The 14880-nt window shown below is 31.5% G+C and overlaps 1 protein-coding gene across 4 annotated transcripts in view; it reads left to right on the plus strand.

Annotated features, from left to right (window-relative positions):
- The first annotated feature begins 383 nt into the window (after positions 1–383).
- LOC106667120 (neuropeptide CCHamide-1 receptor) overlaps positions 384–14880 on the plus strand; it is a 113574-nt gene continuing 99077 nt past the window's right edge. For 3 of the 4 annotated variants that reach the window (XM_024225330.1, XM_024225331.1, XM_024225334.1), the window contains exon 1: positions 384–451. The gene's annotated coding sequence lies outside the window, so the exon portion shown is untranslated. The remainder of the gene's footprint in view (positions 452–14880) is intronic. The other variant, XM_014394833.2, reaches the window with a different exon arrangement.

The following is a 14880-nucleotide window of genomic DNA, read 5'->3' on the forward strand; positions in this document are numbered from 1 at the left end:
TTTCGATCTTTATTGAAATCATCTTCAGGGCCTGGGATTTACAAACATTGTTTACATATAACAAATACATTGACACTTGATTGAAATACTTTGATTGAATATAAAAAAATATATTTTGCATTGTACAAATTCACTTTTCCACATCCTAAATGTATTTGTTAAATGTAAACAATATTTGTAAATCCCAGGCACTGAAGATGATCTCAATAAAGTTCGAAACGTTGGCACGATAAAGAAAATGTTTTTCTGAAACCTACAGCACACCAGACGGCATCTCACGATTTCTGAATAAGTATATTATATGATAATAAAATTAATGTGATAATAACAATATTATTATTACGTTATACTATACTATTATTATTAATAATATTTTTTTTACTTCTTCACAGTATGAAACGCTTTGGATTGAAATCGCTCAGGACTTTGCCTAGGATCTTTTAGCTCACAGGTAATGTTTATATGTAAATTTATAAGGATTTTTTTTCATTTAACCCTTTCCTGATTCGATATTCTACTTGAGTGTTGGCACCGAGACCGTCTTTGACTACTTAAGGTGAACTGAATTATGTAGTTTTTCATTTCCGCGAGGTCTTCATTATCTGCTTTGTTTCATCTTGTGACCCATTGAACAACTTCATAACGACTAATTAGTTCATTACAATTACAAAACAAAATCGTACTAAATAAACAGTTTATCAAACTCTGGGAACCATCGCTCTTGTCAATTAGAGACACTGATCAGATTTCCCTCCAAAATAATGACATTGCGCATAGCGGAGGAAAATTGTCGACATGTAAGAACTGCCAAAATATTAAAAGCAGGGTTTTGATCTATTTAATACTTTTATCGAGAAAAAACATAAAATGTAGTTTCTGTGTCACATTTGCGTAAACTAACCATTAATTTCCAGCTTTGAAGTAATATTTTTTAAACAACTTAAAATCTCTCATTTCACCACCGAGAGAGAGTGAAAAAGAGAATGTGTGTTTCTAATATAGTTGAATGTCGTTCGTCGTTTTGTATCTGAAAGATGTAGAAGTTTACATCCACAAAATTATTTTTTTTAATGGTTACAGAGAATGGTATGTCGGTGCAATTATAACTCTTCCAGCATGTCGACTGAATAATAGGGAAGTTAAAGCTAATTATTCGATACATCATAGAAACGATTGTACTCCTGTTTTATAGTGTCCGAAGCGTTAATTAAATGTGTAATAAAGATTTATAACTATTGCATTTACAGCGATGTCAATTCGTACTGGACCGAATTCGTAAAACTGGTACAGCACTAAGAATTTAAAAAAAAAACTTTAAGTGCATATAACACATAAAACATGGAAATATGCTACAAGAAGTTAGGTAAGGGTGTTAAAAATATGTTTATCTTTTTATTTTTGTTGTATTTTTTAAATCAAATTATTGTGGCTTTTTTACCAATAACATGTTTTCCTGAGTACTAAAACTCATTTAAATGTTTTTTTTATATCAATCAATTATTATTTTTAATTTAATTAAATGAATCAATTATGACCGCTAAACATATATTTTTTTTTATAGTTTCAACGAATTTTTAATATTTTAATTACAATATTTTTAATAATCAATAACACCTTATTTACAAGCTACACCTCATTTTTAACACAATATTTCAATAATTAATTTTATATTTTAAATAGCTGATTCCAGGAAGTAAGCACATTTGAGCCAAAAATAATCTTAATATTGCTTGTTGAATAATCTTAATAAAACTTACTACATGGGCATTTGTGCTAGTTTGTATGTTGTTTGTTACTATCACAAAAAAATTAATACCTTTCAGTCATTCATTGATCACCATTATCGTTAGAGCAAAAAACCTCTTAAAATACCGAGAGCCAATATATGCAAAAACAGTGACACAACCCAAAAAAGGGTAGTTTTTAGAGGCAGTGTAGGTNATTAGAATTTTAAAACGTTTGTAAATTTTCCCTTAAGTTTTGATCAAATGAAGTACAATAAAGATAAATTAAGACAGTTTTAAAAGCAGCAACTGTAATGGAGAGTACTTAATAAATAATAATAACTGTATATAAAGCTGTTGTAACAAATAATAAAACAAACTAAGATATATAAAGTGTCAAAAAATATCAACATAAAACTAATTCATTTATGTTTAGTGGTCAGAATTGACCATATTATTTATTTCAATTAATTATTCTTTTTATGTAAGTTCTTTTTTTCATCTCAACCTAGACTTAGAATAATTAATGTAATGAATAATATGGTCAATTATGGCCGCTTAACATTTATGGATAAATAGTATAACGTTGCCTTCAACATAAAATTATCGTTAAGGTGAACACAAATTTGAAAAAAGTACTATGTAGAATCATAAAGACCCAAAAATAACATGGTAGAACATAAAGGGATCTATAAAAAATTATATGTTAAATAACATACATATGGCGTCCATTCAGTCATGGAATTGCGTGATGGGAAAACAGAAAAAATATTAGAGTCCAAGGACAGAAGGGAAAGGGAAGATGACCAGGAAGAATTGAACTCTGACGGAAATAAATTGGTTTGAGACATGAGCACTTTGGCCTTTTCTTTTGTGATGAAGAGGTAGCGACGAGAAAACACTCCACAAGTGGACCAACGTTTGTTCCTTACAACTACGTAAAAAAGGCAGAAAAAACCCGCCGACATCACACCGCAAAATTTGTAAGAAATTACCAAACGTTTACGAAGTATTGTACGATGCTGAAAAATCAACTCAAAAATTAAAGGCCACCCTTAAACACTAAAAAAATATCCGAACGCATGCTTATATAGTCGTTTGATAACAAATATTTATGCACTTACGTTAGTTTACTATTTAAAACATTAGAGTTACACTTTGTACGAAATATTATTCTGAATTCTCGATATAAACTTTTATTTCGCAGATGAAGATAAAATGTTCTTATTAAATTAAATGTGAAATAAAGATTTATAGCCCTTGCATTTACAGCGATGTTAATTCGTACTGGACCGAATTCATAAAACTGCTAAAGCATTAAGAATTTAAAAAATTTTAAGTGCATATAATATATAAAACATGGAACTATGCCAGAAGAAGAAATTTTTTTACATCAATTTATCGAAGATCTTGGTTGAGACGAAAAAGTGTCACGAGCAGATTCGAACCCACGAACTTCGGCTGAACTCTAACCACATGAGCTTTAAGTTTATTAATTATTTAAATTACACAGATTATAGCACAACTGAAAAAAACTAAATTAATTACACTTTTTATCTACGGTTATGGCTAAGTTGAAAAAGCCAGTGTCACGAGCGGGATTCGAACACGAGCGAAGTCACGATAGCAGACGTGGTCGCGTTTCTGTCTGTATAGTGATAGGAGAAGCAACTGCAACGACCGGACAGAAATGTGACTCATCAGTAAACATAACAGCATTACGTTGGAAAAGGTAACTGGTGGAGTGAGTGTGTTGTCCAGTCTTTTTATAAAGATAGTTTCTATTCACAGTAAGTTGTTTAACGATACGGATTTCGAGCCTACAGCTCATCATCAGGTTAAAGGAGCTCTACGTCTCTCGGAATGAATTGCAAAAATGAACCCCTCGGTTCCCCGACCATTCTTAGAGTATTTATTATTATAATATTTAAGCGGTTTATAACTCTTTTCCCACGTTATAAGCCACAATTCAGCTCCTCATTGGAACATCACGATGGCCGCGGACCGGGGGTTTCAGACTTGCAATTCATGTCAAGAGACGTGGTTGTAGAGCTCCTTCAACCTGATGATGAGCTTTAGGCTCGAAATCCGGATCATTGAAAACAATTCACTGTGAGCAGGAACTATCTTTTTAAAAAGATTACTATCGTTGTTCTCTTCTAGGCACTCGCTGCACCATATTCTCCTAAGTCGCTGGTGGCGAACTGTTACTGCAGTACGTCGCAAAGGGGCATAAGATGTGAGGCCAACTTTCCACAAACTATTTCGAATCTTTTGTTTTGATAAATGGTGATTGACAATTTTTTGTTTGTATTTTCGATTTTATTTTATGCAACTAAAAAAATATATCATTTAAGTTAATTAAAAATAATAGACTAAGAATAAATTAAAAATATCCCTTTTCATTTTTTGGCAGTTTAGTTTAAAATTAATCTATTGGTGATTTGTTAATAAATGAGTCATTTTTAATCGGTTTTTTCGTCGTTGCAAGTTTTTCTTATATTGAAATATATTTTTTTAATCAACAAATATATATATTTTAGGAGATGTGAGTTTTGTTATTAAAGCTATATAAACTACATTTCTGTTGATGTTCGATCCCATGCTTCACAACACACATTTCAACGACAAACGTCTTTGCCCACGAGTAAAAGAGTTGACAGACCAGTGTAACGATTCGAACCGTGACAGACTTTTTCACGAGGTTTTTGATAAAAAAACTATTTTCAATTTATTTTCGCCTCTGATAAGAAAACATACCCAAAGACGCTGAAATCATGATCATAATATTTAAAAACTTAATTAAAAGAATAGGTATAAATTACAAATATTAAGCAATTAATTAAGGTTTTTAGTTGAGATAAAAAAGTCAGCGTCACGAGCGGAATTCGAACTCATTTTTTTATATCAACTAAAAACCTTAATTAATTGAATGATATTAATTGGTCAAGCGGACCACGAAAACTAGTGAACAATCATCAATATTCATATTCAGAAGTTTAGCTAAATCTTTCCTATGTACCTGATAAGGAGTTCAGTTACTTAGAAATTCTTATCAATTTTGCCCATGCTTCCATGACGGAGCAGAAGTGTTAGATTCTAAAACAAAAAAAAGTTGTAGTTCCCAGTGGATTGTCATAAAATTAATTCCTATAATCTTTGTTTACAGTCTGTCAAATAGTTTGAACATAGTTTTAATGAATTTAATTCCTGTTTGGTGAAATCCAAAAAATTGTTTTTTTGTTTTAAAATTTAGAAAAGATGAAAGAGATTTAATTTGTGCTCACTGTCAATATTGCCTCGTTGAATTAATAAATTTGTTTTAAAATTTTGATTAATTTATATTTTAAAAAGGCACCTGATTTGTTTGTTTTCAGGTCCGATCAAGACCTCTGTATGCCAAGACAATACAGAGCCCTGTGTTGGAATAATTAGATTCGGTTTTGAGGTTGCCTTGCTTGGTTCAAAACACAAACGTAACACATGACAATAGCATGATCAATCACAAAGAGTTCAATTTTTGTTTTTCGACATCATCATTGAACATTAATAAACGACTGTACAAAATTTTGTAAAATTTATACAAGAGGTTCCGGAGATAGTTGGCACATTTATATGTTATACAAGTTGGACGTAGTAACCTTCTTAATTCTGCAATTTCAAAAAATTTATTAAATCATATGTAAATTTTTGGTTGTCACAAAACTGTAAAATTGTTTCAATTAATTGATAGTATTTAGAAGAATTTAGCAAAAAAATTTGTTTCAGTTGATCGGTAATAGTTCGTTATTATTAGTATTAAATTTTGATCATTTAAATAAAAATCTGGTAGTTTAAGTTCAAACATAAAAGTGAAACATCTTTTTTATTTTTTTCGTTAAGGCCCAAAACGGATCTGTCAATTTTCCTTCGAAGTGGGAAAAGATTGCCCAGAGGTGTAAATACAGACAGTTTGGTTTCCATTTGAGCCAGACCTCGTTTAATAATCATCGGCCCCTTACGACCCGATGTTATTGGTCGTAAACCAAGGCGAAAAATATGAAGTTGCAGAAAGACCAATAGTGCCGTGGCTAAGCTCTCCGGACCAATAAGGGCCAACTTTATTGGGCCGGTTAAGCGCCGGACACCCAGGACGTGACCCCTCCACCCCATGAGATCTGCCACGGCTCCGCTGCTAAACTGGTGTGTTGTCCTCAAGGCAAATGCAATGAAAATGTTAATCTGACTTAGGCAAATCTAAACAAATGATGAGAACTGATGATATTAATACGGACAAACTTTATTTTTGAAAAGTCAGTTTTGCCAACGAAGGCGCCAAAATGTTATAAAGGTTAAGCTAAGTTGAAGCATTAATCTGTTTATGAGAACTCTTTCTTGTTCTGTTTTTAAGTTTTCCTAAGAGTTGTATATAAGCAATATGTACATACTATGCACAATACTAAAATAAATGAAAAAAATAAGTAAATACACTACCCATCACCTCTGGTTTATGCAGGAAAAAATGCACAAATTTGGAAATACATATTTTCTCAGCCTTTTAAGTCAGAGACCTGCGCTAGGTCTCACTTTTTACAACATTTTACGCTGACCAGGATGGCTTTATAAAATGTTTTGCTAGCTCCAGTCATTCATCAGTAAATTTGAAAATTCGGGAACATGTTAATTTTTGCACTTTTTTCGAAAATTGCAAATTGAGCTTTGGAGCCAGGATATCATCTTTGGAGCAGCCCCCAATAGCAATCAATAGAAAATTTTAATAAGCTTTCAATTCAACAACCTTTCAATTGGTCCACTTTGCCCGACTTCTCAGCCGTTTTCAAGTTATTTACGCTTTTCGGACAAAAAAGTGTGTTTTTCCACGCTGATGGAAAAAACCGATCACTCTCTCTGCCGATTTTTCCATACATAAATCTACTGTTTCAATAAGTTATTCCCCGCCAACCAACCACAACACCTGTAAAATGGAAAGGAAAAGTTTTCATGATGAAGTAAACAAGTGGTTATCAACAGCAGAAGCATTTTGCTTCCCAAATGGTCAAAGTAAAAATTATCGCTTTCCTATTCCATTTTTTAAAAAGTCCGCGGTATAAAAGTTGTAGAACGTAAAATTTGCGAACACAGTACTGTTCAAAATTTATGCATTTTAGAAAATCGAGAGAGAGAGAGAGAGAGAGAGAGAGAGAGAGAGATCTGTGTTTACATGAGTACGTAAAATCACGTTTTTTCCCCAAAACTCGCAAAAAACACAAGAACTGTAGAGAAATCGAGCAAATACAATGTGACCAATTGAAAGTAATAAAATTTCCCATCGATTGCAACGGGGCACCGCCCGAGGGAGATTTCCTGGCTCGACAGATCAATTGGAAGTTTTTATAAAAAAGTGCAAAAACCACATGTTTCCAAATTTTTGCATTTACTGATGAATGACTGAAGCTAGGAAAAAATCTAAAAAAGCGTCTTGTTCAGCGTAAAATTTTCTAAAAAATGAGACCTAGCGCAGGTCTGTGACTTAAAAGGCCGAGAAGAAATGCATTTTCAATTTTGTCCCTTTTTTCGTGTAAAAACCAAGGTAAATAAAGGTCGGCTTTTTTTATGGGCTTAATAGATGTATTCACTTGTATGATGATGGACCTACTACAAATACATACATATAGTTGTATATTATTTTTTGGCCCCAACTGCTAGGATCATTGCCGGCTCTTCACGTTTTATCTATATCGCTTTTTTATTACCTATAAATTTTACCCTTCTACACGTGATTAAAATGTCCCGTCTATTAAAATAAAAATATATAGTAAAAAAAATACAATAGTTTGAAATAAACGACAAAATGCGAATGTCCCACACGTTGGTTTAAAAAAATGAAACATAGTTCGGCAACTAGAAATGATAAATTTTGAAGTGTGTGTGATGTTCAATCTTTTTAAAAGATTAGTTTAATATATGTTGCGAGGTTTTATTAACTACATCCGATATTCTCGTAACGTTTGAACTTTTTATTTACAAGTAGTTATAAAAATGTCTTTGTTAAAAGTCTGGCGAGTTTAAGAGAGGCTTTTTAAGAGCATTGTCCAAAACTGCAATTTGATTTGCATTTTTCAATTCTGTTGAGATCCGTAATAAGAGCCCTTTGTTGCCCAAGAAGAGGACCTTTCCGTGAGATTTCGCTGTTGCCAAAAGTCGTAACGCCGGAGATCTTTGATTATATAAAATGCTAAGTATTTTTCTTATTTTACCGTTTACACAAAAGAATCAGTATCAGGCAAGGATCCGGATCAAATCTTGAACTTCTGTCACTCTAAGGCGCAAGTTCTAAATTCAAGTGGGTAAACGAAGCACGATATAATAGCGTATAAGTCCTGATAGCTTGAAGCATTATTTTATCTTAGGTGAGCTCCTGCTGAGTCTAAAGGGCATACAATACATGCTGTAATCACCCGAGGGTGTTTCTAAACTACTATGAGAATTGCTCGTCAGTTTCGAGCAATATTGCTTGAGTAAATATCAACTTTTATTAGATAATATGAATGTAGTCTATTTGCTTTAAGGAAGATGAAGAGCACGGTTTCTTGTCAGTTCAATACTGATTTTCCTTAGAGAAATTGCTATTAAACGGAAACAAAATTAAAAATTTTGTCAAACCAATTGGAATTATTTCATTTTTCCTGACAGCTAGGAAAATATAAAGCCGGTTAAAAGTTGTTCAACATTGTTAGTCAGGCCGTTATATACGAAGATGGTACAGGAAATTGATTGTTAATTTAATTGTGAGGAAATCTCCGTTCATGTGATGGAAGTCTTCACAGCTTGCACACATCATCACAGGATAATTGTACGTTATCGCAGTAGTACAGGGGAGGACGAGACCATAGATAAACACTCGCGGTTCTTGACTAACGAGGGTGTAAAAGCTGGGCTTAAGTCGATTTGTTGGATGAATATTCCCAAGTAATATTCGCTGATATGATTACCTAGGGCACCCTCCATCACACCCATGATTATTTCAAGTTATTACAGCCCATTTCCATCCGCTGAGGTTAAATAAATTTCAGCTAACAAGGAGCCACTAACGATTCGGATAAAACAGTGTCATTAAAACAAAATAATTGATATATATCTTCTATTCAATATTGAACTAGTAAATTTTTAATAGTTTTATCTAAATTATATCTGCGTTAGATATAAATGACATTTCAATGACTTAATATTTTCGATCTCAAACCTGACATAAAACCCCGTCAATATTATAATGTTTTTAATAATAAAATAATAATAATAATTATTATTATTATTAATAATTTAGTTTCTTTTTACTTAAAATTACATTAAAAAGATTTACTTAAGTTATAATTTTGGTTGTAATTAATACTTGCTTCAATGCTAATGTTAAATAAACAAAATTAGATGGAAATTATTTATGTATCGTTCTAAAAAATGCTGCATCTTTCGAAAATGTATTTACGAAAATGAAAATTACATGAGAAATTAACAATAACTCCAATTATAAAATTATTTTATTCTATTCTTAAGGTTTAAAAAGATTGATTCCGCTAAAGAACTCAAGGTTGTTTTATTTTATCGGTTCACAAATGTTTAGTTACAGTTAAGAGTAAAATGTTAGCTAAATGAAAAACCCCGATATTCTTATGAGACACTTTTTTGGTGAAAAATTATATTGGGTACCTCGGCCCCAGTTCAACTTGAAAATGGCAAATACAATTATCTATACATCCTGACACTTCATTTTAAAGGAGTTTTTTTATGAAAACGATCGGATTTTTATTTGGTCAAAAGACGAGTTATGGCAAAAAATTATAAAAAAACATGTATAAAATTTTATGTTCAAACTACCTTCCTTGTGTAAAGGTGCTCTTTTGCTTTCCTCTTTTTAACCACCCTTCATGGGTGCCCAGAGCGATAGTCAGGGGGGGATGGATTGACAATCATTTTCTAACCTTAGCCGCAGTTTTTCAACTGATGTTTCTGGGTTATGATTTGGGTAGACACAGTTTTTTAAACAGCCCCTCAGAAAATAGACAATTAGAGTTAAATCGGGTGACAGAAGAAGCCAACAGATCCGGCCATGATGTCCTATCCAACTATCTAAAAATTGAAAAATTTTGGGAATTAACAACGAAACAAACGAAATCCTTTTTTCAAAACTTTTGGCCATAACTTTGCCATTTTTTGTCTAATTTATCATTCGATTTCACCATTATTTTCGGCGTAAGAAATCCTTTAAAATAACGTGCCAGGATATAAAGGATCGAATGTGAAATTTTCAAGTTGAACTGGGCCAGAGCTATCCTCCATAATTTTTCTCCAAAAGAGGGTCAAAATTTGAAACTAGTCTAAAAATATTAAACACGTATTTTTCGTTTTTTTGATGGTACACTGTTTTCAAGACATTTCACAGACAATTCACCGAAGCCTTCTAAAAATGACTCCCTATATGATAATAATATTGCATATAATTTTAGGAAAAAATTGTAAGCAGTAAAATAAGCACATTTCTTCATGTTGAGCTTAAAAAAACTGAACATTCCTATATTTTTGCAAAGGGAAAAAAGCTCTGTTAATTGTTATCTTCAACTAATAATTATAACTTTTTACAAGTTAAAAACTATGCTAATTATACGAAGCAGGGTAACACTTTTTCCGTTCCATTCAGGTCTTAAATCAGATTTGATAGTGAAAACCTAACTAACGGAAAAACCAATTAATTAAGGTTTTAAGTTGAGATAAAAAAGTCAGTGTCACGAGCGGGATTCGAACCCAAGACATTCGGCTTGATACGCCGCTGCTCTACTGTGCGGTTGAGATGGGAAGTTGGTGCCTGAGGGGATCGAGGTCACGATAGCGCAAGTGGTAGAGTAGCGGCCTATCAAGCCGAAGGTCATGCGTTCGAATCCCGCTCGTGACACTGACTTTTTTATCTCAACTTAAAACCTTAATTAATTGATTGATATTACTTGGTCAAGCGGACCACGAAAAATAGTGAATTGTATGGAAGACATTACTGCGTGTACATTGGACTGGTATGGTGGATTTTTTCCAAGCCTCGCTTATTAGATTTGGTAAATTAATAATAATAACAATATTTCCCGTCCTTCCTTGAGCCCTACTCTCTTAGGGTAAAGCCGAAGGAAGCTGTTAAGTACAGTAAGACCATCTAAATTTGCATACTATAGGAAATAGTTTAGTGGCCGTGGTCCGCCGGTATGCGGTTTCCCTCTGGTATCGTAACGGAGAGGTGAATTTGGTAAACATACTAATTACCAATAATATAATAAATACTTTAAATTAAAAAAAAAACCATTGGGTTTTCCAGGGTTGAACCCAGGACCGCAAGCAAATACGCGTCAGACACCCTAAACACTCGCGCCCCCACATTTGTAAGTATCGATGAATATGTATAAGTTGTTGAGTAAAAATTATAAATTAATATAAATATAATTAAATTATTATTGGCTCCCTTATAAAGAACGTTGTTAGAATGTATTTATAAAATCACGGAAAATTAGCATTTTGTACGTGAATAGTTATTCCAAATAGCGTACTGAAATCCTCAACTGTTTAGAACTTGCTGGAAAATACGGAAAACAAAAAAAAATAATACAATTATAAAACTATGTTTTACTTTATTGACAAATATCTGCTAAATTGAGTCGACCGTCCTGAATGCTTCCAATGAGAGGATTTTCCCAGTGGGTTGTGATTTATTCTCGAGTCAATAAACCGATATCAACCAAATGGTATGACGTCGCCATCCTTAAAATATCTCTTCTCTCATTGGCCTTTTCAAATTATCGGTTTTGGAAGATGAAACGTAAGTCCTAAAAAAACAGCCTTTACAAGATACTGAATGAATGTGAACCCAATCGACCAACTTTCACGGCGTTCTTCCAATTTAAAAACTTTTTAAAAAATTATTTATTGATTGTTATTTCGTGTATGCGTCTTTGCATCTCCTTTTCTATTATTGTATTTTCTCTGTAAAAACAAAAAATACAGCGGAACTCTAATTACCTCTTATTTTGTTTCAGTAAGAGTAACTTAAATGTTACTCATCCAGAGACACCGATAAAAATGACTAATATAATTAAATTTAATTATAACTTTACTTAATAATAATCTAGATTTACAAACTCAATATAGACCACAAAAAGTTATAAAAATTAGTTTAATTTAAAAAAATTGAAAAAGATTGTTCTGCAATTACCCGTAAATTTTGAAATAAACTCTAGATTGGAGTGAAAAACAAGGTGATGGTGAACCGGCTTTTGACGGTTTTGTATCTGCATTTCATCTGCATTGTTATTTGACAACCGTTATCCAAATAAAGAAGAATCGTAATTATGTCATAGATAATTATTTTAATGAAGAATATATAAATAACAAATCTCTCTTTGAGACCTGGGATCACTGATGTTAATAAAAACATTATTTTGGTGATACAAGGTCGATAAATATTACAATAAATTAAGTGGTGCGTTAAATTTGTCCATACGTGTATATATCAGTGGATTTGTTTTTTATGAAAAAAACGAAAAAATATGGACGATCGTAATAATTCTTGAAATTTTTTGTACATCTAATCTCATTTAATATCGTCTTACAAATTATTTTGTTATCCTAACCATGAAATAATCGCACAACATATTTAACTGTCACCATATTTTAACTGTAACCATACATACTAGATCGAAATGTATTACAATAAATTAAGTGGTACGTTATATCTTTGTATTTATCAGTCGATTTGTTTTTTACAAAAAAAAACGAAAATAATATGGACGATCGTAATAATTCTTGTAATTTTTTATACATCTAATCTCATTTAATATCGTCTTACAAATCATATTGTCATCCTAACCATGAAATGCGCGCACAGCAAAATTTAACTGTAATCATAGATACTAGATCGAAAAATATTACAATAAATTAAGTGGTACGTTAAATCTTTGTATATATCAGTCGATTTGTGTTTTACGAAAAAAACGAAATAAATTTGGACGATCGTGATAATTCTTGTAATTTTTTATACATCTAATCTCATTTAATATCGTCTTACAAATTATTTTGTCATCCTAACCGTGAAATGCTCGCACTACAAAATTTAACTGTAACCATAAATACTAGATCGAAATATATTACAATAAATAAAGTCGTACGTTAAATCTTTGTATATATCAGTCGATTTGTTTTTTACTAAAAAAACGAAAAAATATGGATGATCGTAATAATTCTTGTAATTTTTTATACATCTAATCTCATTTAATATCGTCTTACAAATTATTTTGTCATCCTAACCGTGAAATGCTCGCACTACAAAATTTAACTGTAACCATAGATACTAGATCGAAATATATACAATAAATAACGTCGTACGTTAAATTTTTGTATATATGAGTCGATTTGTTTTTTACGAAAAAAACGAAATAAATATGGACGATCGTAATAATTCTTGTAATTTCTTATACATCTAATCTCATTTAATATCGTCTTACAAATCATTTTGTCATCCTACCCATGAAATGTTCGCACAATAAAATTTAACTGTAACCATAGATACTAGATTTAAATATTTTACAATAAATTAAGTGGTACGTTAAATCTTTGTGTATATCAGTCGATTTGTTCTTTACGAAAAAAAATATGGACGATCGTAATAATTCTTGTAATTTTTATACATATAATCTCATTTAATATCGTCTTACAAATTATTTTGTCATGCTAACCATGAAATGTTCGCACAACAAAATTTAACTGTAACCATAGATACTAGATCGAAATATATTACAATAAATTAAGTGGTACGTTAAATCTTTGTATATATATCAGTCGATTTGTTCTTTACGAAAAAACTAAAATAATATGGACGATCGTATTAATTTTTTTATCTAATCATCATTTAATATCGTCTTAAAAATTATTTTGTCATCCGAATCATGAAATGCTCGCACTACAAAGTTTAACTGTAACCATATTTTAAAAACTAATGTAAATTATTTTAAATATTTTTCTCGACTCATAGATCCCATTCGCAGGAATTCTCAGACAATTATCTAATATTATTCGTCCTAATATCCAAATAAGTGAAATCGGTCAACCCACGCCTGTAACCCTTTGTTTGGAATAGGAAGAATTTAAAAAAATCAGAGTATATGTTTTATTTAACAGAGGTCCCCGCACGTTTTTTGTTCAATTGGCAAGCGTTCCTTTTTACGATTCGCATTGTTACCTTTTTGAAAACGTTTGACTGTGCTCTTTCATTTCGAAATCAGACCAGGATTGAAGAATGGAAATGCAATTGCTGCCCCGGCTATGGTGGATGTGATCTTTTTTAGATTTTATTCTTTAAAGAAAGTATTTCGGGATGGAATTTAAGTTAAAGCCGTCTGCCAGAGAATGATTGGAGTCGTCAAAGAAATCTGAACTTTTACAGCCAAACATTAATTCGTTTGAACTTCAATCGGAGTTTATCATCAGAATATTTATAACCCTTCACCTTGAAAATGATACTGGTTTGACATAAAAGATATTAGTTTTACCCGCTAATTTCTCGTCTAATGTTGAAGTTTCCAAGAAATTCTTTGGGAATGATTTAAAAAGATTAATTTAATTACTTTTACTTATTTATTTGTGGGCCAAAAACCCATTTCTTCAAAAACGTATACAAAATTGAAGAAGAAAAATAGATATAGATTCAGTATAACGCTGATGATAAGTCAACATTAAAAATGACCAATGCACTATATATACCAAAACGATATAAATCAAAAAGACAAAAACTTATAAATAAAATAACATAAACATTTAATTAAACACCCTGTTTGTTGATAACGATAATACATAATACAAAAATATAGGTAAATAATATGATGAAGTAGTATAACTGCGTACATAATACATTGTTAGGCTTTTTCTCATTGCAATAATAAAAAACTTTTGGCTGAAAAGTTTCTGCAAAAAGGCTCTATGAAGGAAAGAAGGACCCATACGATTTTAATGTTGTAAAAAGAGAGAAAGATAAGTTGGAGGGGAAACGAAAGGTTTTAATAGAATTTTTCACTTCTTTCACTATTTTCTCAGCTTAAAGTTTAAAAAACCGTGGAAAGTGGAACTTTTGTTTTACAAAATAAGCTTAATTTGA

The sequence above is a fragment of the Cimex lectularius genome, unplaced genomic scaffold (assembly GCF_000648675.2).
Source record: "Cimex lectularius strain Harlan isolate CLEC.00 unplaced genomic scaffold, Clec_2.1 scaffold97, whole genome shotgun sequence".
Taxonomy (NCBI): Eukaryota; Metazoa; Arthropoda; class Insecta; order Hemiptera; family Cimicidae; genus Cimex; species Cimex lectularius.